The sequence below is a fragment of the Molothrus ater genome, chromosome 3 (assembly GCF_012460135.2).
Source record: "Molothrus ater isolate BHLD 08-10-18 breed brown headed cowbird chromosome 3, BPBGC_Mater_1.1, whole genome shotgun sequence".
Classification (NCBI taxonomy): Eukaryota; Metazoa; Chordata; class Aves; order Passeriformes; family Icteridae; genus Molothrus; species Molothrus ater.
The window spans coordinates 100,724,600-100,748,778 of NC_050480.2; the positions used below are offsets into that span (position 1 = coordinate 100,724,600).

General features: G+C 39.7%; 1 long non-coding RNA gene across 3 annotated transcripts in view; it reads left to right on the forward strand.

The window, feature by feature from the left end:
* Positions 1-24,179, forward strand: part of LOC118685354 (uncharacterized) — a 142,640-nt gene that overhangs the window by 38,597 nt on the left and 79,864 nt on the right. For 2 of the 3 annotated variants that reach the window (XR_004979958.1, XR_004979960.1), the window contains exons 2-3: positions 11,288-11,389; positions 12,292-12,398. This is a non-coding gene — a long non-coding RNA (uncharacterized LOC118685354). The remainder of the gene's footprint in view (positions 1-11,287; positions 11,390-12,291; positions 12,399-24,179) is intronic. The other variant, XR_004979959.1, reaches the window with a different exon arrangement.

The following is a 24,179-nucleotide window of genomic DNA, read 5'->3' on the forward strand; positions in this document are numbered from 1 at the left end:
TTGGCATCTTTGTGCCAAATTGTACCTGGGAGAGAAAGCTACTGGGGAGAGAATGCATAAGCAGTGCTTTCTACTCAGTGTTCAATCACTTTTGTGGTTGCGTTTAGCCCACTTTTATAAACGATGTGTTTTAATAGGCATTATGAACACTTGACTAACAAAGGTATTCACTTTTATTTAAATAGAATTTCAGTGAAATATGTTTTGAGAGGATATATGACCCTTTTAAGGCAGGAAAAACTGTTACTATAGAAGCCTAGAAAATATTTGTTCAGTGCTCTCTTAAGCATGTAGCCTGAATGCCTCACAAACACCATGTCACCATTATAAATTAGGCTGAGACAAAGTGCCTGACTGTCTTCTGTTGTTCTGATGTGATACACAAAGTCCTGTGAAAAACTCCCAGTGCTTTTCAGTAGCATCAAGTCAGGGCAACACAGTGGAAAATCAGAATGGAGGGGTATTCCTGGTGGGTTTATTAGCCCTTTTAGAAGAGGTCATGCTTCTACTCCTTTTGAGGATTGTGCTTACTAGATAAAGTTTTAAAAGGGCTAATATTTTAATGTTGTGGTTTAGCATGTATAACATATACTGAAAGTGTTCTAAAATGCTAAGGGTAGAACCAGCTTTTAAAATACATCTTTGGAGGCTATTGCACCATTCAGGCTCTGGAAAGATTAAAGGAGAATCTTACTTTATGACATATTCAGCACTTGCAGTGTAGTGCTATGAGAACTGCAGATTTCCATTTTTTTTTTAAAGTAGCTGAAAAGCTCTGTATCTCCTCTGGGTTGGCATTTGATACATTTGATACATGGTGATCTAAAATGACCCTAAGTATTAAATAATAGCAAGTATATCTAAAGGATTTTAGTCATCTCATCTGCACACTCAATATTTTTTAGTAATTTCATTGCAATTTTCAGATGCAACTTAAAGAAGATGAAAGAAAATGAGGAAAACATTAACTTTTTTACTACATGATTCCATTTTAGTGCTACTCTCTATAAAAAAACAAGCTCATTCCATTAAAATAAAATTTAAAAGAGGCAAAAAAGTATCAAAATTTGAACAAAAATAAAGTCCTTCCAAAAAAAGCCCAAGTCCCAAATGAGGCAAAGTCATTCCAATTAATGTAGTTTCAGGTCTACCCACAGTATGGAGAATTTGTTTTCTACCAAACTTTCACTCTAATTCATTAATTTCTTTATAGAGTTATAAACTGCACTGTCTCTCTTGTGCAGTAATCAACACTGTTAAGGAGCTCATGAGCAGATGTGATACAAGAGAGCCTTTTTATTTTATTTTTTTTTTAACTCAAAGAGTAATGACACCACAATATCATGTGGTGAAGAAGCAATAATTTGATAAACATTGTCTTTCCATTAGATTAGAGCAATTAATCTGATTCTAATTTAGCTGAAACATTACCATACTGGAATCCCTAGAGCCCGATGAATAATCTCTAAACACATTGACGCACTCAGCAGACAAACATTATTTCCACTCATACTGTTGTTCCATATGGTCTCCTCCCATTCTGATGGAGGGCACCCTGCTGTTTCAATCAAATAAATGTCAATTATCTGAGATAGATTTTTTAGTTCACAGGCGCAGGCTTACAATTCAGCTGTGGAACAATTGTCTGCAGTTCTCCCCTGATTGCCTCTGCCTCCTTCTTCAGCTGCCCACCTTGCTGGATTGCTGTCAAGCTTTGCTGCATCATACACAGTTTCTAATGCTCTGTCTTGAAAATTGTAGGCACAGGAAATCATTTGTACCTGGGGAGAAAGCAGCAAACCACAGAAGAAATGGCAGAAGTGTTTGCCATGTAGGCTTCTTTATCCTATTAGTTGGGATGCTCTTTATTGCCTTTTCTATTTGTTGATCTAGCAGGGTGCCAGAACTCTATGCAGCTAAAGGCTGCTGAGATGATCTGCTAGAGTCTTACTCCTCCAAGGCAATGCCCCACAAACCTTTTGCTTCAGTGGGTTATGGGCATGCTCACCACATCCCACAGACTGGCTGACACTTTTATTTGGAAAAACTATGAGAGATGATAAGCTGAAAATTTCAAGCCTTTGGAAGCCACAGTTTTGACCATTGCTACAAGGTTCAAAGTTCATCCAAAATATCTCTTTGGAGTGGTAGAGCAAATGTAGATTAGATATTAGGAAGAGATTCTTTTTTGTGAGGGTAGTGAGACACTGGAACAAGTTGCCCAGATTTGTGGATGCCCCATTCCTGAAGTGTTCAAGACTAGATTGGATGGGGCTTTGAGCAACCTGGCCAACTGGAAAGTGTCCCATGGCAAAGAGATTGGACATAGATGAAGTTCAAGATTACTTTCCAACCCAAGCCCAATACTATGATTCTGTGGTAATCAGACTGCTTGGTGTGTTTGTTTGCCTCTTACACAACTTGTGACTGCTATGGTGTCTAACACTGAGGGAGTGTTGTGCAATTCAGGTTGCTATCAGTAGAGATAAACTAATGCCATTGAGAGAGAAAAACAATCACAGCACCTGAGGTAGAACCAGAGTCCTGGTCAGATAAAGCCCTTTGCAGACAGAATTCATTATTTTATTACATCATACATGACCTCAGTTTTCTTCCCTAGATGTGTCATGGTAGGCAAATACACCCAATGCTAAGGGCAGATGGAGATGAAAAATTTTGTTGTTTGTTCTGCTTTCTGTTGTTTGGGTGCTTAAGGTAGTTCAGCAATGATGCTCTCTCTTTGTCAGTTCACCTTTAACTGTGCCAGACAACCCTATTGCACCTACTGAAAACTATACTAGGTGATTGACCATAGCTGTTTATAGTGATACGCAGCTTCACAAAGGATGCCTGTATATATGAGCTGGAAACACAGGTTGGATCACTTGGCAATCTGACATGAAGAAAATTTTAAAATTGAAAATTCTGAAATTTTTCAATGATACTTGGCATTCAACTTGACCTAAATGGTACGGCCATTGTGAGAAGAAAAGTTTATTTTTGAATTTGGGCTGTGATCTGTGTGAGAAACTAATTGTTTGATATGCATGAGGGCCATATGAATGAGGACCAGTGCAGCATTCTGCTAGCTGAAAAAACCTTTGGCTTGAGGTCCTTTTAGGTCCAGAGACTGAAATAGTAAGTAAGGTGTGAGTTGCTTTTCAACAGCTTTAAATTATGGCTGTGAAACTGGCCTATTTTGACTCTCTCAAGTAGAGTATACCTGCTCTTCTCAGCTCCCTTCCCTCTTGCCTTCCTCACCAGGTGTTCTTCAACACTCATTACATAGACTTGAAATGCTCTAATATCACTGCTTTGAAAATGTCTTATTTTCCAAGATGCTGGCTACCTTCCCCTCTTCCTAATATCAAATGGGATCCCAGATACTTCAGCACATCAGAAGAAAATTAATTCATCCATTTCCACCAGATATTCTTCTTCTGTAGTGCAGACAGCTGGAAACACAGAGAATCTGTCAGTACAACGGGGTGATTTGTATGCAGCAGTTATCCATTATTCCCACAGAAGATGGGGCTTTCAAGCAGAGTGGGATGGTTCTCAGTTTCTGATGTAGAATTTTAGGCTATCCATAATTGTATTTTATAGAAATAAAATGTGTCTCTTACTATGGATTTGGGCATTATGTACCATTAATGTGCCAATAAAGGCTTTGCTTGAGGACACTGTGGAACAACACACTTCTGTTAATATTGCTCAATAAAACTATTAATACAATCAATTTCATTTGAAATATCTCTTGTCTTGTAAAGCATCAGATCATTAACTTTAGCAATGACAGAGAGTTGTAACTGTCCTATTCAACTAAATTAGTGTCCAAGGATTAGCTAGGACCTCATATTGCACAGTGGAAAGTATTAATGTACTACTGGATGTAAATAAACTGAGCAACCGTCAATGCTTCAGGAAGGATGTAAGTTTGTACTGATGCATGCTGCAAAAAAGGGGCAATGAAAAATGTGAGGCAGAGAAGGAAACAATAATGGTTCTTCAACTGAAGGCATGAGATAAAGGAAATGGTAGTGAACATCTGAAATTTTCTTGTAATCACAGTGATTCTCAGGACCTCAGAGTAAGGCATTTTATATAATTATATTTAAAATTCTTATCTGTTTTGTTTCTGTTTGAATGATGCAAAATGAATAATTGAGCGGAAACTAAGCTCAAGTCAGGGAAAGTAAAATGAAACACACATTGATAGACATGAGATATTTTCAGTCAGAATGCCTGTGTTCTACCACAAATATTTTTCTGTCTTTCTCCTTTCCCTTAACAGGCTGCCTTGTGGTGGAGTAACCATCCCTGGAAGTATTTAAAAGATGTGTAGATGTGGCACTTCAGGACATGGTTTAGTTAAAGGTTGGACTTGATGATCTTAAGGTGTTTTCCAATCTAAGTGATTGTATTTTTCTTGCTATTGAGACACAAGGAGTAGGGTCAGGAAGTGCACAAAGAAGAAACTCATGTATCACTGCATTAGCATTTTAGTTCAAATCAGGAGACTATCTCTGGAGCACAAATCATAATCTTTACAGTTTACAATATTGGGTTCACATTGTAGAGACATCTTGGAGTACATGAAAGTAAAATGAAAGGTGTGCTCTCACTGTACCTAGTTCACTTTATTCATGGCTGATCAAATGCATAGGAATAGACTGGAGCTAGTCAGAAATAAAATGCCCCGAAATTCTTGTAAAGTGTAAGCTAATTCTTCAGCACTGTTTCACTGAAAAATCCCTCTTTGTTGGGATGCACTTTCTGCTTGTGTGGACATAGCAGGGAAATATACTGAGGCCTCTTTCCCCTGCCCTGCCTATATACACTCTGGCTGTATGAACATGTATAAATAATGATCAAACCAATAGTAGTTGTCCCATTTACATTTAGGAACATCATGATTTTAAGCCTGTTTTTAAAAGCATCTGTGAATACTTTGGTACTGGCAGTTCCAACAGCTGAATTTAATAATAACACAGGGCAGAGCCTAGTGTGGGCAGTGTGAGTACAGAAGGGAGAACAAGTGGATAATGGGAATGGAACATGTTATTTTTGAACTCCTATGGATGTGTTTTGCATATTTTTATTCCTGATCTGCTCCTCTGCTTAAAATAAGCTCACCAATAATACTGAGAGCTGGCTGTCCAAGTGGTAAATACTGAAAAGGACTGGGTGGATACCAAAATGAATAGGACGTGACAATGCAGCCTCATTGAAAGGGAGGCACATCATGCAGAGTATGTTGGGAGGAGTGTGGTGTGTAGACTAAGGAAAATAACTTTTCCCCAGTCCATGCTGGTGATATTGCACCTCCAAATTGGTTGGAGGCCGGTCACAAGGATGATATAACTGCAGTGCTTGACAGTGGTGGCAGGTCATAAAACCAGGGGCAGCAGGGAGGGTCTGCATTAAGGTTTGTCATTAGGAAAAGGCTTGTGCCATAAGTGCCACACTGGAACAGGTTGCTTAGAAAGATTGTGTGATCTCTACTGTTGGATATTTGCCTGAGGGGGGAAAAGCTGGACTAGTGCTTGTGGTGGCTCTGCTTTAAGTGGGATGTTGAACAAGGTGACTTTGGGAGACCCCTTCCAACCTGCACTGTTCTGACTGTGGAAGGCTGTGAACTCCAGTGCATTAGGGGACTGCCACAACTTGTTAACTAGATTTGTTAACTAGAACATTTGGCCTGGCCTGGCTTTGCAGAAGGTCACAGGTAGCATAAGCTGTGTCACTCACTGGGGCATCAAAATCTGTAGCAGTTACCTGGGGAGAGTCTGTTTCTTTGCATCTAAGATTTCTTAACAAGGAGAGAAGTAAAACTAAGGTGGAGAAAATAGAGGGAGACCCATGGGGAGCCTGATTTATCATTGCTGAGAGGAAGAGGGGAATAGTAGTTGTTTCTTGAATAAGTCTCCTCATTCTCCCACCCAGAAGTAGCTGCTGCCCTTCATGTTTCCAGCTGTAGTCACAGCAAAGGCTGATTTCCACCTGGCAGCCTGCTGCCTGAGGCAGCTGCCTACATCACCTCACCTTGATGACTAGTTCTACTCAGGACTTGCAAACTTGCTCTGGGGAACAGAGCAGCTGCACTCAAAATATTGAGCAGACGTCTTCATCTCCACCTCAGTACTGAAGGTTTTCCTCTTTCTCCCCATGGGGTGGCTCAGTGGTACAGGTTAGGAGCAGAGACAGGTGTCAACATGGCCTTAGTGAGACATCTAAATTTCCTCAGCTTTACTGAGGTACTGGGAGATGAAGCTGCAATCTGGCCTCAGAAATGTCACACATATGGATTGGCAACTAGATGTGACCCACAGAGGCATAGCTGAGCAGGTGTCTGCTTAAAAAACAGCTGCATTGATGATGGCTTTTCTTCACTGCCCGTGTTAATTTTCTCATCCAAAGCCAGTGGATCAGTGGCATTGAAAATACTCAGTACAATGTTTCAGCTCTGATTTTAAAATTAAAAAAATTATAATTAAACCACTTTTCTTTCAAAATATATTTTTCCCAAAGTTTGATTTTACTGAGGATTTTTTTCTGGTTAACATCACAATTTACATTATTTTCCTAAGAAATCAGTGACCTTTTTTGGTTTTGAGTTCCTTTCTGAGAGTTTGAGTGAGACAAAAGAAACTTTCTGTGGTGGGACTAGAGAAGCAGGCTCCTTTCACAACACAATAGACTCTTAGCAAATGGTAAATATAACCTATGGCTGTAAGACTTTAATGGATTTTTACCTCTGCTCTATTTTCAAGATGTGACAAAATTACTGGGTAGCCTATGTATCCAAAGTCAGAAACATACTGGGAACTGAATACTGCCAGCAAGAGCAGAGAAGCCTGATTTTAACTCCATTGCAACGCAGCAGAGTTCAGCTTTCATGGTGCATTAATTCAACACCTGCAGGCGCTCTCTTCCCTTGCTGAAATTACAGGCTGTCTACTGAGTAGTTAGGGTTTGGAACTGAAGTGTGGAGTAAAGTCGTGAGGTCTTTATTGATCAACACAGGGACAGATCCTAATAGCTGGATGTAAGCTACAGATGCTCCCTCATATTGCCTAGAATGGAGACAAAGGATGAAACATAGCTGAGATGTTTTACAGCCATGTGCTGTTTTTAGAGTTCTTCACCATTAAAATAGAAAGTTCTTTAAATTCAAAATTATAGTGATGGAAAAGGATCAGCATTCAAATATGTTAGTTAACTGATCAGTTGAAATTATAATTTAAATGCCACTTCAGCATCTCAAAAAAAGATTTTGAAACACAGGACTATGAGAATCACACAAAAGCCAACCCAAAATCTTTGCTTTTGTCGTGTGCATTAACACATTAAATTAGAAGCATTAGAGAAGCTTAATTTAATTTGAAAGTAGGCAGTTGACAGCATTGTTTTACTGTTGGGCTGCTGAACCACTCTGGTTCCTGTACTAGTAGGAAGGGCTGTAAGTAACAGAGAGTCTAGAGAGGAGGCCATAAATAAAAAAGGCATTTAATTCAGTATCTTAGGTAAAAGTTTAACAGTCATAATGAGACTGCTGAGGGGCATGTTAATATGCTCCAATAAGCAATATGTTATTGTTGTTTCTTTGGTTTCCCTAATGTGGCAGTTGTGTTATAAGGTCTCTGTCTGGCAGGGTGGAAAATGGGGATGCTTCTGAACTCAGCAGAGAGCAAGAGCTGCTGCCTCATTCCTGAAAATCCCAGTCCTCTCCTGCGTGTGGAGCAGTGGTGCTGTGGCATTCCTGAAGTGTCCCATACTACACTGACTTATGTCTCTTGGCTGATTTTCCACCTTCAGGCAGGCAGTATCTCTCAAGGCTCAGTGCCCCACCACAGCTTTGACACGGGAGATGTTGGCAGCACATGTTTGGTGGTACCAGGTCTCTGTGGTAGAAGACCATGCTGAATTCCTGCCAGTGTTTGCAGTGAGGCAGTTACCTGAGTCTCGATGCTGTTCAGTGGGTCAGTGGAGGTGTGCATGCAGCTGCACACACTGCTCCAATCTGAACACCAAACAACTTGCACAGACTTAATGAGAACTCAATGTATGCTGTAAATTTAGGGCACAAACCACCAGACTAGAAGAGCACTGAATGGGATTGTACCACATGGCTCTCTAGCTCTTTGCCCAGTCCCTGATGGCCATCAAAAGGAGGTATCTAGGAAAGAGGATAAAACCAAGGTGAACTGTATGTGATACTTCCTTAGGCTTCCCCCTGCTTCCAATTATTTGCAGCTCAGAGACTTCCTGACCTGGAAATATTTCTTTAAATTTACAGCCTGAAAAAAATTCTGATCCATGAACCTGCCCTTCCTCTCATTGGATCCATGTAAGCTTTTAGCTTCTGCAGCATCCTGTGGTGTGGAGTCCATCAAATGCATGTGCTTGTCTGAGATCACAGTCTCAGAGGTCAGGCTGACTCCTCGTGTCAACAAGATTCAATCCCCCATTGCCATCACAGCAGGATTATGCTCCAAAACCAGCTCTTCTTCAGTACCCTCTCTCTGTACCTGTTAATACACGTTAATATTGATTAATGCACTCACCACATATGGTGCAGGCACTTATCTTACTCCCCATCCACCTGGGTTACACATTAATCAACAGTACAGCATGGTATAGTATGTCATGTCTCATTGCTTAAAGATTTTCCTACTCCCTTATGTTGTTTTTAAATTGAAGAAAACTAAGTGCTCAGACAGAAGTAATAGATCAGTATAACTAGATTTGTCTTAATACACCCCAGATGGATTTGCCCAGAAAAGTTTAACAGAAAATCTTTTTCAGCATACAAAAAATTTTTGAGGAGTTATATCACTGAGGACTGCTTTCCGCAGAAAAAGCCGAAAAGGCTCTTTGTTCTGTTCCCATGACTCCCACAAGATAAAGACATTTTTTCTCCCAATCCTCCATTAAAAACAAGATAAAAATTTTTCACTGTGAGGTGTGTTCAGACACTGGAACAGGCCTAAACCTCTCTGAACCCAGGGAGGTTGCAGATGCCCCAACCCTGGTGGTGTTCAAAGCCAGGTTGGATAAAGCCTTGAGCAACCTGGTCAAGTGGGAGATGTCCCTGCACATGGCAGTGAGGTTGGGACTAGATGATTAAAACCATAACAACTCTTAAACATTCAATGATTTCATGATTAATTTACTAGCTTCGGAAAGACAGCATTTCAGCTTCCCAAACTTTTAGTTTCTGAAAAAGTAATCGGTTATGGGCTAAGTACTGCTGTAGCTTAGTTCAGCACTCAGTTTCCCTGATGCTGGACACCAGAAGTCAGGTGTCTGGTCTGAGCAGTCAGCTCTGCAGTGGACACAGATGAATAGTGCCTCCTGAGACAGATTTATTTTAGGTGTTTAAAATCAACCCCTAGAGAGCATTATTGATTAGAGGTTATTGATTCATTGAAAACTAGACTGCACATTACCTCTGGAAAAAGTGGGACCCTGGGACCTGGAGCTTAGAGGAAAAAGAAACATGATGGAGAATGATTTCAATTGTGTTTGGTATAATGCTCGTCAAATATATAAAAATTCATATTCATAGACATAAAGGAATTAAATAAGTTAAATTTTCACAGAACACAAGACAAAAGGGTTCATGGGCCAAACAGCAGGTCCTTCCAGTGTGAGTGGTTTCTGGAGTGAATTGTTCTGTTGTATATGAATAGCTCATGCTTCTAACCGATCACTAAATCATTATTGTTGGTTGTCTTGGTGTAGGGTGAGGACAGAAGTGGGGGAAACTATCCTGTGATCAATGTATTTCCTTGGGACACTAGTGACAAGAGTGAAAGAGTAGGAACTGAGGGTGATAACCAGAGGTTTTGTGTTCAGTATTGTCTGACTTGCCTCTTGGGTGCATAAAGTTTCTTTTTACATTTGTTTTGGAAGTTGTGAACAAAAATGTGTTTTTCATTACTTAAGACATTTCTGAGCTTATGCACAACCTAGTAATAACATGGTATATTTTAATGTGCTTACACAAAATAAGAAGGTTTTTGTTGCTCATGTAATCCTTATCATACCATTTTATCACTTCTGAATGCAAGTGCTATGGCCCATTAATGTATGTTTTGAAACTTTCTTTTTTAAATTCTCTCAAACAAGCCCACAGTTTCCTTGGTTTTTCAAAAGATGTCAATACACCTTGCAGATTATTGGCACTACATGAATACCAGATAGAAACTATGATTTTCTTGCATTGACTGTATATCAGATGCTGTGTGATAAAGGATATAGTCAGGCCTTCTGAGCATTGCAAATGTGGCTTGTGATGCAAAGAGTGAGTCTGGAATAACTTTAATGCAGGAAGTATTTTGATGCATTATGAAGAGAATTTTAAATGGAATTATATTTTCCAGTGTATTTATGCAGCCTTCATCTTTAAGCAACCGTATAAACAATAAATAATCCTTCTCATCAGTGTCACTACATCCTATTGAATAAGTCTCCAAGGTACTACAAATAAAGGTTATCTTGCAACCATTAATAGTAAACAGAGGAAAGATTTCTTCACTGACTTTTATGAAGTTTTCAGTAGTGTTTAAATTTGATTCGGCATTTTTGATAGTGGCATCATGTTTGCCTGCCTGCCTGGGATGTTGAAAGGCGAGGAAGTTTGTGAGGTCCACACATCCCACAGGTTTCTATAGGATTTCAGAGCTTGGTGGGCTGTTTGTTAATATCACCGCAATCTAGTGCTCTCTAGGGTGCATTTGAAACTGCAATTGCATTGAAATGTGTCAGAACTGTGCCTAGACATGCCTACAGGGTGTAAACAGGGCAACCTGCTCTTGCTCTAACTAAATAGGGCTTGTTCAGGTTCAGGACATCCTGGCTTTTAGCCAGCTCAGAGTAATAAAAATTCATAGAATAATTTGCCTTGAAAGGGACCTTAAAGATCATCTTGTTCCAATCCCCTTGCCAGGGGCAGGGACACCTTCCACTTGACTCAGTTGCTCAGGACCCCGTCCTGCTTCCTCACTTATTCCTCTCTGTGGTTCACTCACTCACTTGTGATAAAGGCCCTCATTTCTTTGGATGTAAAATCTGTTTTGTCTTTTTAGGATCATACCTGCTGGTAGCCTACGTGGAAGGCTTTCCCCAGTCCTACCTGAGCAGTGGGTTTGAGGCACCATTGTTGAATCTCCAGCCCCTGCTCAGTATCATCTTTTGAGCAAACCTTTGCCACTGGTACTGGGACATTATACTTGTATTTCCTAGTTGCATGTTTCTCATGATAGAATATTTTGTCTCCCAGCAGTGGTATGAACAAGAGAAACTAAGCTCGAACAAAGGAGGAAACTGTAAAAGTCCCCGGAAGGATATTAATCAGACAAGACATGAGTCACCTGAAGAAGAGGTGAGTTATAAATTTCCACGTTCAGAGGACACTGCTTGCCTTGTACCTTTCAAACTTGTTAGAGCCACTGCTGATCCAAGCAGTATTTCTGGCAATTCTCATTAGGATTCTCCTGCCCAAAGTCAATGGACTGCCTGTATCATAGAGCACAAGGACTAAACTTAGCCTTGCACTGCATATACTAAAAATGTGTCTGAAATGCTGTCCATTCATGAGAGCAAAGGAATCAACAAAATAGCCTTTGCAGGACCTATTCTGATATGAACTCTTCCCATGACCCTTATATCATGAAAATCTGATACCTCTGAGAGAAATAACCCAAAATGCTTCAAAAATATTTTTAGGCATTAATGAAAGGCATAACTTTTCAAGGGCTCCAAACATCAGTCAGTCCTGTTGTCTTTTATTGGCTTTGGAGCATAATTTTATAGTAGTATTTTACTTCTAAATTGAGAATATTTTTTTAAGAGAAAACAAAGCAGAACATGAGCAGAAAGACTAAGTCCAGAAATATTCTGATTTGTTGCAGCAGCAAAAAATTTGTGTATTAGCAGAGGCCCATGTTGGGTTGTTATATGCTATGCTTTTGTCATGCTTTGTCTATCTCTCTTTAAATGAAATCCCAAAGCTACTGTTGGGTCGATTTTGGGTAGAGCAGAAGTGGCATAAAGCCAGTTTTTCTCAGTTGAGAAAATACATTCCCTGTGTGATAATGTCTTTTTAAAAAAAGACACTATCAATAAAGTAATCAGTAAAGTAAGAAACATCAAGGTAGATTCAATAGTCACACCAGAGAGTTTACTAATGCATAGCTGCTCCTCGTGAGATCACCACAATAGACCTGATGTTTTTTGGTTTTAATTTTATGTCAGCATGAGCTCTCTTCTCTCTGTTCAATATAGCACTCTTCATACTGACAAAGTGGAAATGGCATCTATCCAAACACACTGGCTCAATGGGCCTTGGTTTTGATGACCTTATGCCTTGTTGGCCTTCTGGTTTAACTGTGGTAAGTTAATTGTTGGCTTCAAAGCAGTTAAATGTAGTCTGAAAGCCTTTTCTTGTTTACTCCTTCTTTTTTTTTCTTTCTCTTTTTTTCCTTCTCATTGTAGAAAAATAAATACTATGTCAAGGACAAACACTTAGGTTACAGATTTTTTTTCTTTTCTGTTACTGTTTTTATTACAAGGTAACCCTGAAGACCTTTTCATTTTCTTGATTGTTTAAAGAGGCTTCATGAAAACATGACATCTCAGATGTAGAGATAGGTATAATTGAGTGAAAGATTCCATTTGCCAGGATTCTACTACAGTAAGATCCTAAGGAATTCAAAAAAATGGAAAGAGTCAGTAAGGTTTTAGTGGAATTTGATAGGAGGCCCTATACAAATATCCAGATGAAACTCTAGCCAATTATTCTGTGCTGAATATTATGCCCTGTTGAAAATAAAATACCTGAGTTTAATCTTTCATTCAGAGTAAAAATTTGTAGTATAATGACCTGATTTAGCTGAAAAAGGGAAAAAATAAGTAAGTCTGACAGCTGAGAACAGAAGGGGGATTAATCTCAAAAGCTTCTAGTCTTTGTTTCCCATCCTTTCATTATTATTCAATCAGAGCAAAGAAAGGACTAGCTGCTCTGACACAGCTCCAATTGCATTGCTCAGAGAAAGGGAGAGGCATGGTGTAGAGAGAGAGATTGCATTATTTACAGAACGAGGAACTGTGAAGAAAATAGAGAGCAAAGGAGCCATTTGGCCCACCTCTTGGTCTGCCTGGGGCTTTGGGCAAAGGCAGGCTGGCAGTCATCAGCAGGTGCAGCAAGGGCAGCTGCAGGTAAGTATGACAGGGTGGGGTGTCTCACAAGGTGCAGGGTGCAGTAACCCACCAAATGCATCATTACCTCACTTTCAGTCTACATTTGACCTCCAATGTGCACATGAAGAGAAGAAGGGAGATGATGCTGTGGCATACATTGGAGTGCTGTCTGCTCTTCTGATGTCTTTGATGGTGGCTCTTGGCATGTGACATGATCCCAGCTCTCATTCCACTTATGAACATGTACAACCACAAGCTCCAATACAACCCCCAAATGCCAGTGGCTGCTGCAAGTCAGACTGCTGTGCACCTACTCTCTCCAGCTGACCAGAATTGCACTGGAAAGTACCATGATGTACCTTGCACTTCTTACACCACTGTTTGAATCAATGCTGTAGTCTGCTAGGCTTTAGTTTCTGCAGTAATACTGGAACAAATATTCAAAGTATCTTTAAAGATCTGGAGGATGATGAGGAGATGACTTAAGAGCCATTATAGATTTTCCAAAATCAGGTTATGTCAGTGGTCTAATTTCCTTCTGGAACTAAATAATAACTACCCTTATAGATAGGAAAGAAACAGGCTATGACACTCTGCTTTCTCCTGACAAATTCTGATTTTATCTCTCATGACATTTCATAAACTAGCTAAGAAATCACTCTACAGATTATAATAAGACTAGTTGCACTCTTTTTGGAAAACTGCATTTAAAAAGTTTTTCAAAGCTCACTATCACTTTTCAGTATTATTTGTGAACTTTCATTAGATATCAATATTTAAGGAGCATACTGTAGGACAGGATTAGTCTTGAGAAAGAGTTTGACACATTAAAGATGCAGTCTAAGGCAGCAGATCAACAAGAAGTATTTCAAGATATTATGCTTGGACAGGAATAATCTTCTTACACCCACAGAGAAAGAATAAGAGGCTGGATAATTGAGTATCCTCCTCACTGGAGAATAAGAGGTTAGGCTGAATCTCCCGTCACAGTGAGTAATCTACTGAACAGGATAAGAAAAAAGTGATTTTGTTGGGAGTTAATAGGTTAGTTACACAAGAGTATTACCTGTAGGGTATTTGAAATCATCTTCTTGTCTATTAAGTTTTGGTAAAGGTTCATTTAGAATATTATGCCCAGTTTTGAGTACGAACTTTTAACAAATACCTGGCTCAACTGGAGAGATTACTGAAAACAACAATTGTAGGAGCAGAAAATGTGATTTATGAAGAAAGGCTTAAGAAATTGGAATGGTTAGGTAGAGAAAGAACATAGCATGGAACATAACAGTGTGCACAACTTAAAAGGAGGGTGGAAAACTCTGTTCCTTTCACATTCTACTGATAGAATAAGAAATAACAGGCTTTAACTGGTGTAATGAGGATTCCCGCTGAAAGTTAGGAATAATATAATGAGAACAAAGACAGGAAAGCTTTAGCACAATCTGTGAAAGATCATGGAATCTCCATGTGAAGAACTTGTCTGTCTGGCATGGCTTGGGTATAGTTCAGTGAGGAGAAGGATTAGATGTACTCTTGAGGTAATTTCAGTAGGGTTTTCTGTAACATTTTTGCTGAGTCTGTCCTTTCAATATGCGATTCCTCCTTAAGAGCAACTGTGAGGTGAAAGATATTATTTAGCAGAAAAAAGAGATTAATTTGACTTGATTCCACTTACATGCTCACAATCACCTCTCACATGCTCAAAATGGATTTTTTGCATCCTGTGTGAGCCTGTGGTGTTGGCTGAGCCTAGTAGGTAGACTCCAAAATACCCCTGCCCTACTTGCAAATGCTTAAGAAATTTGATGAGTTTTGTTGCATACACAGCACAGTTTCCAATGAGGTAGAAGTCAACATGATATTTTCAAAAAATGTCACTGCTTTGGAAAACCTCAGGCTTTGGTTCATCTTGAGACACTCATTTGCCTTAAACTATTCTCTACAGCAAGACAGTGCATGAAATTGTTTGCACTTTGGTGAGTGCTGCCTTTGCTGATTGTAATTCAACTTCCAAAAGAAAGTTTCAACTGTCCTCACTGTAATCTTCTTACTCTTACGGTTCTAGGCTACGGAGACATTGGCATACAACTTGTGATCCAAAAAGTTTTCTTGTTAATAAGTTTTCCTGTTAAATTGCAGATTTGTAGGTCTGGGTGAAAACATTTGGGAGTTTAACCATTTCATCAGAAAACTCTGAGCTCTATTCTAGGATTGTTGATTTTGGCTAGTAATTGCAATCAAAGTGGAATAATTAAAAAAAGCAGCAGTGGTTGAAAATGATTGCCAGTTGTAATTACAAACCAAAATCAACAATCCTATGGCCTACTGCCACCACCTGTTTTTTCTGCTCACTGTGACTACAGTTTCCCCCATTTCCTTTTCTCACTCAGCATGGGATACCTTCTACTTCCTGCTTGACCCCTTTGCAGGGTGTCAGAGCTGGGATCCTCCAGGGGCTGTTGCTAGCAGGATGTGCCCTGTTTCAGGCATTCTACTATGTATATGGGGTTTGTCATGCCTCCTTCCAATAACCTGTCATGGGAAGAATGCCTCTTGTTGAAAGAAATATCAAGTAGCCAACTGAGTTGATTAAAAAACTTTCATTGTTGTTTGCTAAACTGACAGCTGGAAAATTGATTGTCAGTTAACAGTTCTAATTTCTATTATTGGATATCTAACGCCTATTTTAAAGAATTCAGGTTTGCATTTAATAACTTGAATATATTTTATTTTTGCTTATGTGTCACATACTGGATTTGCATAATGAGATTTGAGAGCATGTGCAGAGGTAAAGAACTCCTAAAATAGCTTAGATTGTGTTGAAGGAGACAAGGAGACATTTACATATAGAAGGCAGAAGAGGGTGAAGAAAGTTTTTGTCATGGTTCTTAAATATTCTGCCAGTTTACAGTATCATCTAATTTGACATTTCATCATGGACTATGGAGGCAAAACAATTATAACATAGAACATTGCAAACAAATGAGCCCAAAGTATAACTACGGAAAAAGCAAAAGTAAAATATTTTTGAATATAATTAGTCACACTGGTCAGGGGCTGTAGTGTAACCTCCTTCAGCTGCCCAAGTATTCCACTCCTAGGCTTATACCTAGTTTTAAGTTCAGCCTCCTGCTGTCTGAAAAAGTAAACAGATATGTTGGTGAACTAGTTTTGGGCAGGACAGGGTTAATATTTTAGTAGCAGCCACGAGGGGGATAATACTATTCTATACTATCTTGCACTTGCCAGGGGCAGAAATAAGGGACTGGCATTTTGGGAGAAGGTTGGTATTTTGTTGCAATTTTTCTGTGTAAATTGTTTCTTTATCTTATAGCTTTTGTCATTAACATTGTTGGTGTCACTGTTCATTATCTTATCTCATTGCTGTTTCCTGTAAATTGTTCCTATCTCAGCCTATAAATTTCACCTTATTGTGGCTAGAATTCTGAACTCCATCCCCCGAGTGGGAAGGGGGAGGGCATTGGGTGTGGAGTAAGCAGGTGGTGTCTGCATTCAGAAAGTCTTGTTTGGGGGATGGAGAAGGTACTAAATTGGGGAGTGCCATTCCTAGGACACAATTGTTTTCCAGTGATTTTTCGCTAACTCTGGTGATGTAAGAGAAAGTATATGCTTCTTATCATGTTTAATTCTTTCAGAAATTTTCAGAAGAATTAAGTAACTGGAAAATCACTTAGATTTTTTGACTGCTTATGACTCAGTACTGCTTATGATGAAGGTGCTCATTAGTTAATCCTATCCTCTCAGATGAAAGGTTTGTTGATTAATATAATCTGCCGAGATATAAGACCTTACCTGTAACCTCTTCAGTTTGAAAAAGCAGGTTACCCCACCCAAGCTGCAAGTTTGCAGATAGTACTGGAGATCACATTTTTCAAGATGGGAAGGAACTACAGAACTGGGATACTGGATGGGGGAAAAGAACATAATCTTCTGTGGTATAAAGAATTTGGGTGGCATATTTTGTAATCTTTTGTGGAATATCTAACATTACAATACAGTGTCAAGAAGTGGCTGAACAGCTGTCAGAATATGTCTGTACACAAACCAGACAAATTGGTGGATATCTAGTGAACAGAGTTATGTGTATTGCAGCTGTGCCATCTTCCTGTCATGAAAAAAAGTCTCAACATGTTAGGAATTGGAACTTTATTTTTAAAATCCCAATATAGGGAAGAAATAACAGTAATGAGGTTAGATTTGATAATTTCGTATAAATGATGAACAGGATCTCACATGCATTTGAAATAGATCTGATTGAAATTCATTCTAGTTGTCTCCCATTAATCTTAATTGTAATTCTGTATTTCACTTTAATAGGTTGCTAGACTTTAGGAAGCTGTGTTATTGTTCTTACGTACTTGATTGGTTTTTAATTGATGAAGTTTTTCTGAGTTCTGCATGTGGAAAGGAATGTGAACACTGCCATTTTCTATGTGAGTGTTTCTAGGGCAAACAGTATTGCTATGATTCAAAGCAAGTAGGGAAAATGCAGAAAGTTCTGCTAAAGAGCAGACTTCTGTACTTGGGATGAATTTGATGGAAGGCTTTTTGTTTGTAGTAAAAATTTTAAAACAAACCCAGATTATCTGTCTACAATGAACAGGGTACCTGTAAAACAAACTAACCAAACAGCACATGCATTGCTTCAGAAAGCCGTGCTCACATTTTTAATGTCCAGAAGGACGACTTGGCATTTGTAATGCAGAACCTGGAAGGACAAAAATCTCACCCTTTCTACTTTCACTCATTTCAAGGAGACTCGAGTGTTCTCCACACCTTGCAGGATTGAATTCTTTGTAAACTTGCTCATGATTAATATATGTTATGAATATCTATTAAATGTTACAGTAGGTTGATAACACCCAACCATATCACTCATTTATTAAAAGAAACTGTTCAGTCAAAGTCTGGATAGGGAGGTGAGAGAGCAACTCAGCTGTACTTAGATTGATGATACTTCTAAAAATTGTCCAAGCATGTGTGCAAGAACCTGTCAAAGTAAGAGTTTAATAAATGAGAAAGTGAAGGACAGGTAACTTTCCCAATATACAAAAGTTGTGCACATGCACCTACATGCTTCATTTATTCCCTGCTTCCTAGCAGGTAAACAACACAGAAAGAGAGTCTGTTTGCCATTTTTGAGCTAGATTGTCTGGAAAAGAATTTTGCCAAGTCAGTTATTACTGGGGCTACAGCAGCATGCTGCATGGCATCACTGAAGGCTGCTTTTGCATCAGCAGATTTCCACCAAACTCAGTGTAGTGATTCTTTCCTGTCACTCCAAGAACCTGCTCTGGTCTTCTGGGCAGCGTCAGCCACAGCAGGATTTGCCCCCAGGAGGACAGGTGGCTTCTGAAAAGAGAGAGAGGGTGGGGAAGGGAGGGTGAGGAAACAGGGGGAGATGCAGACCAGAGCCTGGGGAGCAGCTGAGCCTGTGGAGTTGCTTGCTCCAAGCAGTCTCACCCCTCCACAATGACAGCAGCACTCCTGATTTTATAGGAAATTTGCACTTTTCAGGGTCTGTTGCCCAAGTTAATTGCTGATTTTGCCTTTTTTTGGGGTGCTGTCCCTGTTTACACCAGAATTGGTAAGGCAGCATAGTGCTATAAAATTCTCAAAGATAACAGGATAAGTTAGGTATCAAAATATTTTCCTCCCTACTGACAGTTTGGAGTTGTTTGTGGTGATTATTTGGTAAACCAGATGCTTAATAAATTTTGAAAAAGAATGTGCCTAATCCAGGGATTTAAAACTGCTTTTAGGTACTTGCCTGACGTGGAACCATCATCTTAATCCCAGGTTTTGATTGTGTAAGTCTCTGAGAACAAAATATAAAGCATTTGGAAATAGCACTCAAGCAGAAAAGGACTGTTGGCTGAGAAGTTCTTAGTGCCTGAGCACTCCATAAAGATTCTTTTCTGTGCAATCATCTGCTTTCATTTCTCCCTCATATCTATAGAAGCCATTCCATTCGTAATTACAGTAAGGGGCTTGACACAGCCCACATTTCTAATGAACTGCTACAATGCTTCTTTATCAGCTAGTTTGTTTCACCTCCAACCTCTTGTTTCACAACATAATTCATATGTAACACTCCTGATAGGTTACTGAGTAATGTCTGGGAGTACTGCCCTCTCTGTATTCCTCATTGCCATTTTGACGTAATCAGGACTTACATGGTTGCAGATCAGGCATCTTTGCTTAGTAAGTGAGCTATAGATTTTCTATGGTAACATGTTGTATTGCTAGATCTTGGACATCCAGGAATTTTTGGGAATAAAATTGCAAAGGCTGAGTGCTTTTTTTTTTGCTTTAATATCTATTTTGGACCCTGTGGTTGATATCTGGTATCTGACTTAGTATGATGTGTTAGGTGGCTGACTGGAGCTGCTACCCTCCAGATGTTTGTGATTATCTGTGTTCTGGTGTGTGTACAATAAGAAAGCATTGTGGAAGCTGGCTATGGTTAACCTTGGTATTTACTGTCCTTTAAAAGGGGAAAGATGCTGTCAGGGCCATAAGAGCATCCAAATGCCTCTGTTGCCATTATCACCCCTGCATGCCCTGCCTATGGATAAGGAGTTTCATTTCAGTACAGGTCCCCAGTTCTGACTCAGAAATGTTGAATGTTGCTCAAAGTCTTTCTGTCTTGACTTCCTGATGGGATTTTCTGGAGGGATCTCAGATCTGTCCTCCTGTCAGATCCCCATCCCTGCCTCCCCCTGCTCCCAGAAAGTTCTTCCTGCATAGACTCCAGGTCTGACTCATTCACTTTGCCTGATGGTCCCTGGCTGGCTGATGGCTGCCACAGTCACTGGCTCCGTCCTCTCAGATGTGGTGGGTCAGCACCCTGGTAGAAGAGGACACTGGCTGTTCTGTGTCCCCTTGGCTCCTGGGAGATCCTCTTCCCTCAGGAAGAGCCCCAATCCCCTGTAGGCAGCATTTTCTGCCTCAGTTGGCTCAGGCAGCTGGTCATTATATAATGACCTCTTTGAATCGCCTGTCCCAAGTCTTATTGGCAGGAGCAGGAGCCTTTGATGATTTGATAAATCCAAAATAGATGAGGGTCACTTCACAGTCATGGTCAGGTTGCCTAGAAACATCTGCTTCATCTAATGGCATTTGGTGCCTTCTTTGGGAAGGTGGATTTGACGGGGCATGTGACGTATTTAGAGAGTGTGAGTCACCAACATCTGAAAGGACTTCAGTGCCCTCATGTTGTGTGCTTGGCATTGGCAGTAAATGTAAGTGAAGACAGTATGCTGAGCCAGACTGGAAACATTCACACCATTGTGCCTGCAAAAGCACTGGGATATCTCAGCAATCACTTCTCATGGCTCAGTTTGTCCTTTGAGGGTGAGGAATAATAACTTATTATCAAGTTCTGTGAGATATGAATAATGTGCAATTCTTGCCGTTAATTCCTCCTGAAATTGCACTGTGATTGCTGCTGCACACTGCTGCAAGGTGACTTAAATGTATTTCTGGGAAAGGGAAAACAACCCCAAACCAAACCAACAGCCCTCAAGAAAACTAAATGTATTGTTTAATAATTTACCTTGATGGAAGAGGCACATGAATGGGAAAGTTAACCAGTCAGGGAAAATAGAAAGTAAAGAACAGTAATCAGTGTGAAATAATCACCACAGTATCTGAGTGCTTTTTCCAAGTCCAAAATTCTACATCAAGTCTCAGCCTCCTCCTGGCAGGGTAGAGGCCACAGTGTGCCACTTTCTGTCATCTTGGCATTAACTGCTTGACAAAAAAAAAAGTCCAAATCTGGGGTATTTGCCATTTGTAAAGGAAGTATCCTATTCAGAAAAATTATTCATGAAAGATGTTAGCCAATATTAGAAAAAAATTTAGTGCAGGTTGCATAGGAGGCTGCATAATATCGTTTTCTCTAATAAGCCAAAAAAACTTTGCATTCATCAATATGGATTTCTTGGCATGCAAGTGGTATTCAGGAGCACACAAGGGAGGGGAAAGGGAGGCCAGAATACAGGTGAAGAATGAGAGGAAGCTGACACTGACACAAATGATAGCAAAAATGCTGATTTAGTAAGGAAAAATGTAAATCATTTTTAGTGCCTTTTGAAGAAATGTTCCCAAGTTAAAGTTGCCTTAAAGGCATATGAGCCCAGGCTGACATTGCTTTGGCAGCAGAATGTGAAGGGTGTGGATGCAAACATGAAATGTCCTTTGATGAAGAGTGCTCACCAACAGCCTTTCTGACAGTAGCAGCAATACCAGTACTTTTGAAGAACCAGTTGTTTTTTCTGTCTCTGGACAAAGACAATCTGTACAATTTGTTAACGCTGAAGAAAAATTGATGCAATTTTCCATATGTGGGGGTATTTATCCCCTCATTTCTTAACAATCAGCTAAACCTAACACTAATTCTAAGCATATTACCGATTCAAATCTTGGGATTTTTTACCTGAGACAGACACAAAACTTTAACTTTGAAATCATTATAGTCAGTTTGTGACTGAACCAGCAAACAGTTACCCCTTCAGAATGCTGAGCTGACCATAAAGGAACATCCCTGCTGGGGTGCTATTGAGCACAAGAGCTGTCTAAACTTTCTAGGGTATATAAGGACACATCATGTGAAGGCTCTCCTGCTCCTAACCCTCCTCTGCCTCTCCCCAGCCCTGGTGTGGGCAGGAATAGCCCTCATTTCTGCACCATGATTCAAGGCCAATATGCTTGGTAGTTGGGTACTTATCAGTTCAGGTACTTCTTGTGCTCACTTGGCTCTATTCTGGTCTTTGTTTTACAACATGGAACAACACATTTTTGTACAGCAGAGCCCTTTATATATCTTTTGAACCCTGGCAGTCTTGTGGGGTGCATCACTGTAGAATGTATGAGTTTCTGTACATCTGGGGTATATGTAGGTAGCAGAGAGCTTAGTTTTTTTTCTCATGCTTCTGCTTGATTTCTACAGCACAGCATCACCCACACAGTGCTGCAGCACCTCTCCATCCTCTCAAGTCAGATGTGAATGGTAAGAGGACCCTGTGGCATTGTGCTGCAGGTGTGAAGAGTGCCTGTGCTGCTGGGGGAGCTGGGGTTATCCCTCTGACTGAGCTGGGCCTGGATGCTTTACCTTTGTCACGTGCCTTTGTCACATTCCTATTTCTAAATGCAGCTTTTTTTGCAGTGTTAAATTCTCCAAGGGATTGTTGGGCCCAGTCATGTTAATTATAGTCTTGAACTTGGATCCAAGCTGGAAGGATTTTAGTCCCAGTTTAAACTGAGCTAAGACTGGATTGAGAATGTGCTGGTTCAGCTTGTACCTGCAGGCTGCTTCAATTTCTGAAATCCCTGTCCCACCACACATGCTCAAATCTCCAAAGGCTGGAAAGCAGCAGCCAGTGTTGGATGAGTGAGTTATATTCTGCAACAGCAGTTCCAGCCTGAAGAGCTTTAATTTCTCCTGGTGCTCTTTTGTGCATCTTGAATGCTTTATGGACTATCATCACAATCCACAGCTATGGCAGCAGGAGAATTAGAAATGGGATCTTTACAGAGGCTACCTGTGTCCTTCTGGGAGAATGGCTAAATTTCAAGGTGCCAAATTTACTTGTGAGCAAGCAGCTCCCAAGAGAGGCTTAAGCCTGCTACTTGCTGATGTAATGTTTTGTCTTTTTGATCTACCCTTTGCAGTTTCTTTGTGTGCTCCATTCGGGGTAAAACTGACCCTTAAAGAGGGAGCCTGGAGTCCACATATAACTTGCCTCTTTATTTAACCTTGTGCTGACCAGTTACTCAGGAATAAATTGAATCCCTCCTGAATTCTGCTTTCCAATATGTATGATTAAAAAACCCAAATGAACTGAGACATTTTCTGTTTTGCAGAAACCTTAATAACTTTTCATAGACTCTAAATTATTGGCTCAGAAATTTATTTTCTTTCTGAAGACTTCTGACTTTTAATAATAAAGGAGCTGCCTGCCCTGAGCAGAGAAATACAAGAGCACTTTCTTTTTTGGTTATTCTTCAAAAAAAGTTATCTTTAAAAAAAGGTTAATAGCTTGTGACCTGGGTATATCAACAAGGAATCTTACTGGTATCATTTGTTTAGTCCTAGGTGGAAGCAATTTCTTTATTTATCTTCATCCTTCAAAAGGGAAATTTGTAGAACCTGTTTGGAGATTTAAGGAGATGTGCATTGCTTCATTGCCAATTTAACATTACCATTTAATGTACACAGTATGTGGGCTTCTCTTCCATGTTTTGCAATAGATGTAGAGTAAGAGTTGTAATATATCACTTTCACAAGCAATTTAGCACAGCATAAGGGAGGAAATGTAGCTGTACTGTCTTGCTACTTATTTTCTAATAAAATTCTAATAGATTTTAGGTTAATGACACAGAAGATGACATTTATATCTTTTTTTTTTTTTAATCTGCAGCACAATGAAGCAGGAAGTTATAAAACCAGATGATAAGATAATGCACTCCTTGCTTGTGCACTATAAAGTGCTGGTTTGCCTTTGACACTTCACTGAAGTCTCTCTCTGAGACAGTACCTGGCAGGCCAGAGTCAGTAAGGCTGGTTAGGCTTTCCTTCACTGAGATTGATTTGCTCCTCACTTGAAAGATGATCTTCTTTAACTCTCCCCTGCTATGCCAAGAATTATTTGACTTTTTTAAAAAAAGAAGGCAGGAAAAACAGCAATTTTTTTTCTATGGTTAATAAAGGAAGATTAAAAAGAGTACCCTGTTGATAAGATCTAACCATTTATGTTCCTGTGTGATGAAAGGTGAATACTTATTTAAGATTTATTTAGTATTTTGTCATCTCTAATGAATCTAAAGGGCACAACAATTTGTCTTAACATTCTCTAATGCAGTGAAGCTCATTTTAACAAATAACTATATAAATAACACATTTACCAAGCCCCTTGGTTGACTGATCTTGTGTTTGAGCTGTAAAACAT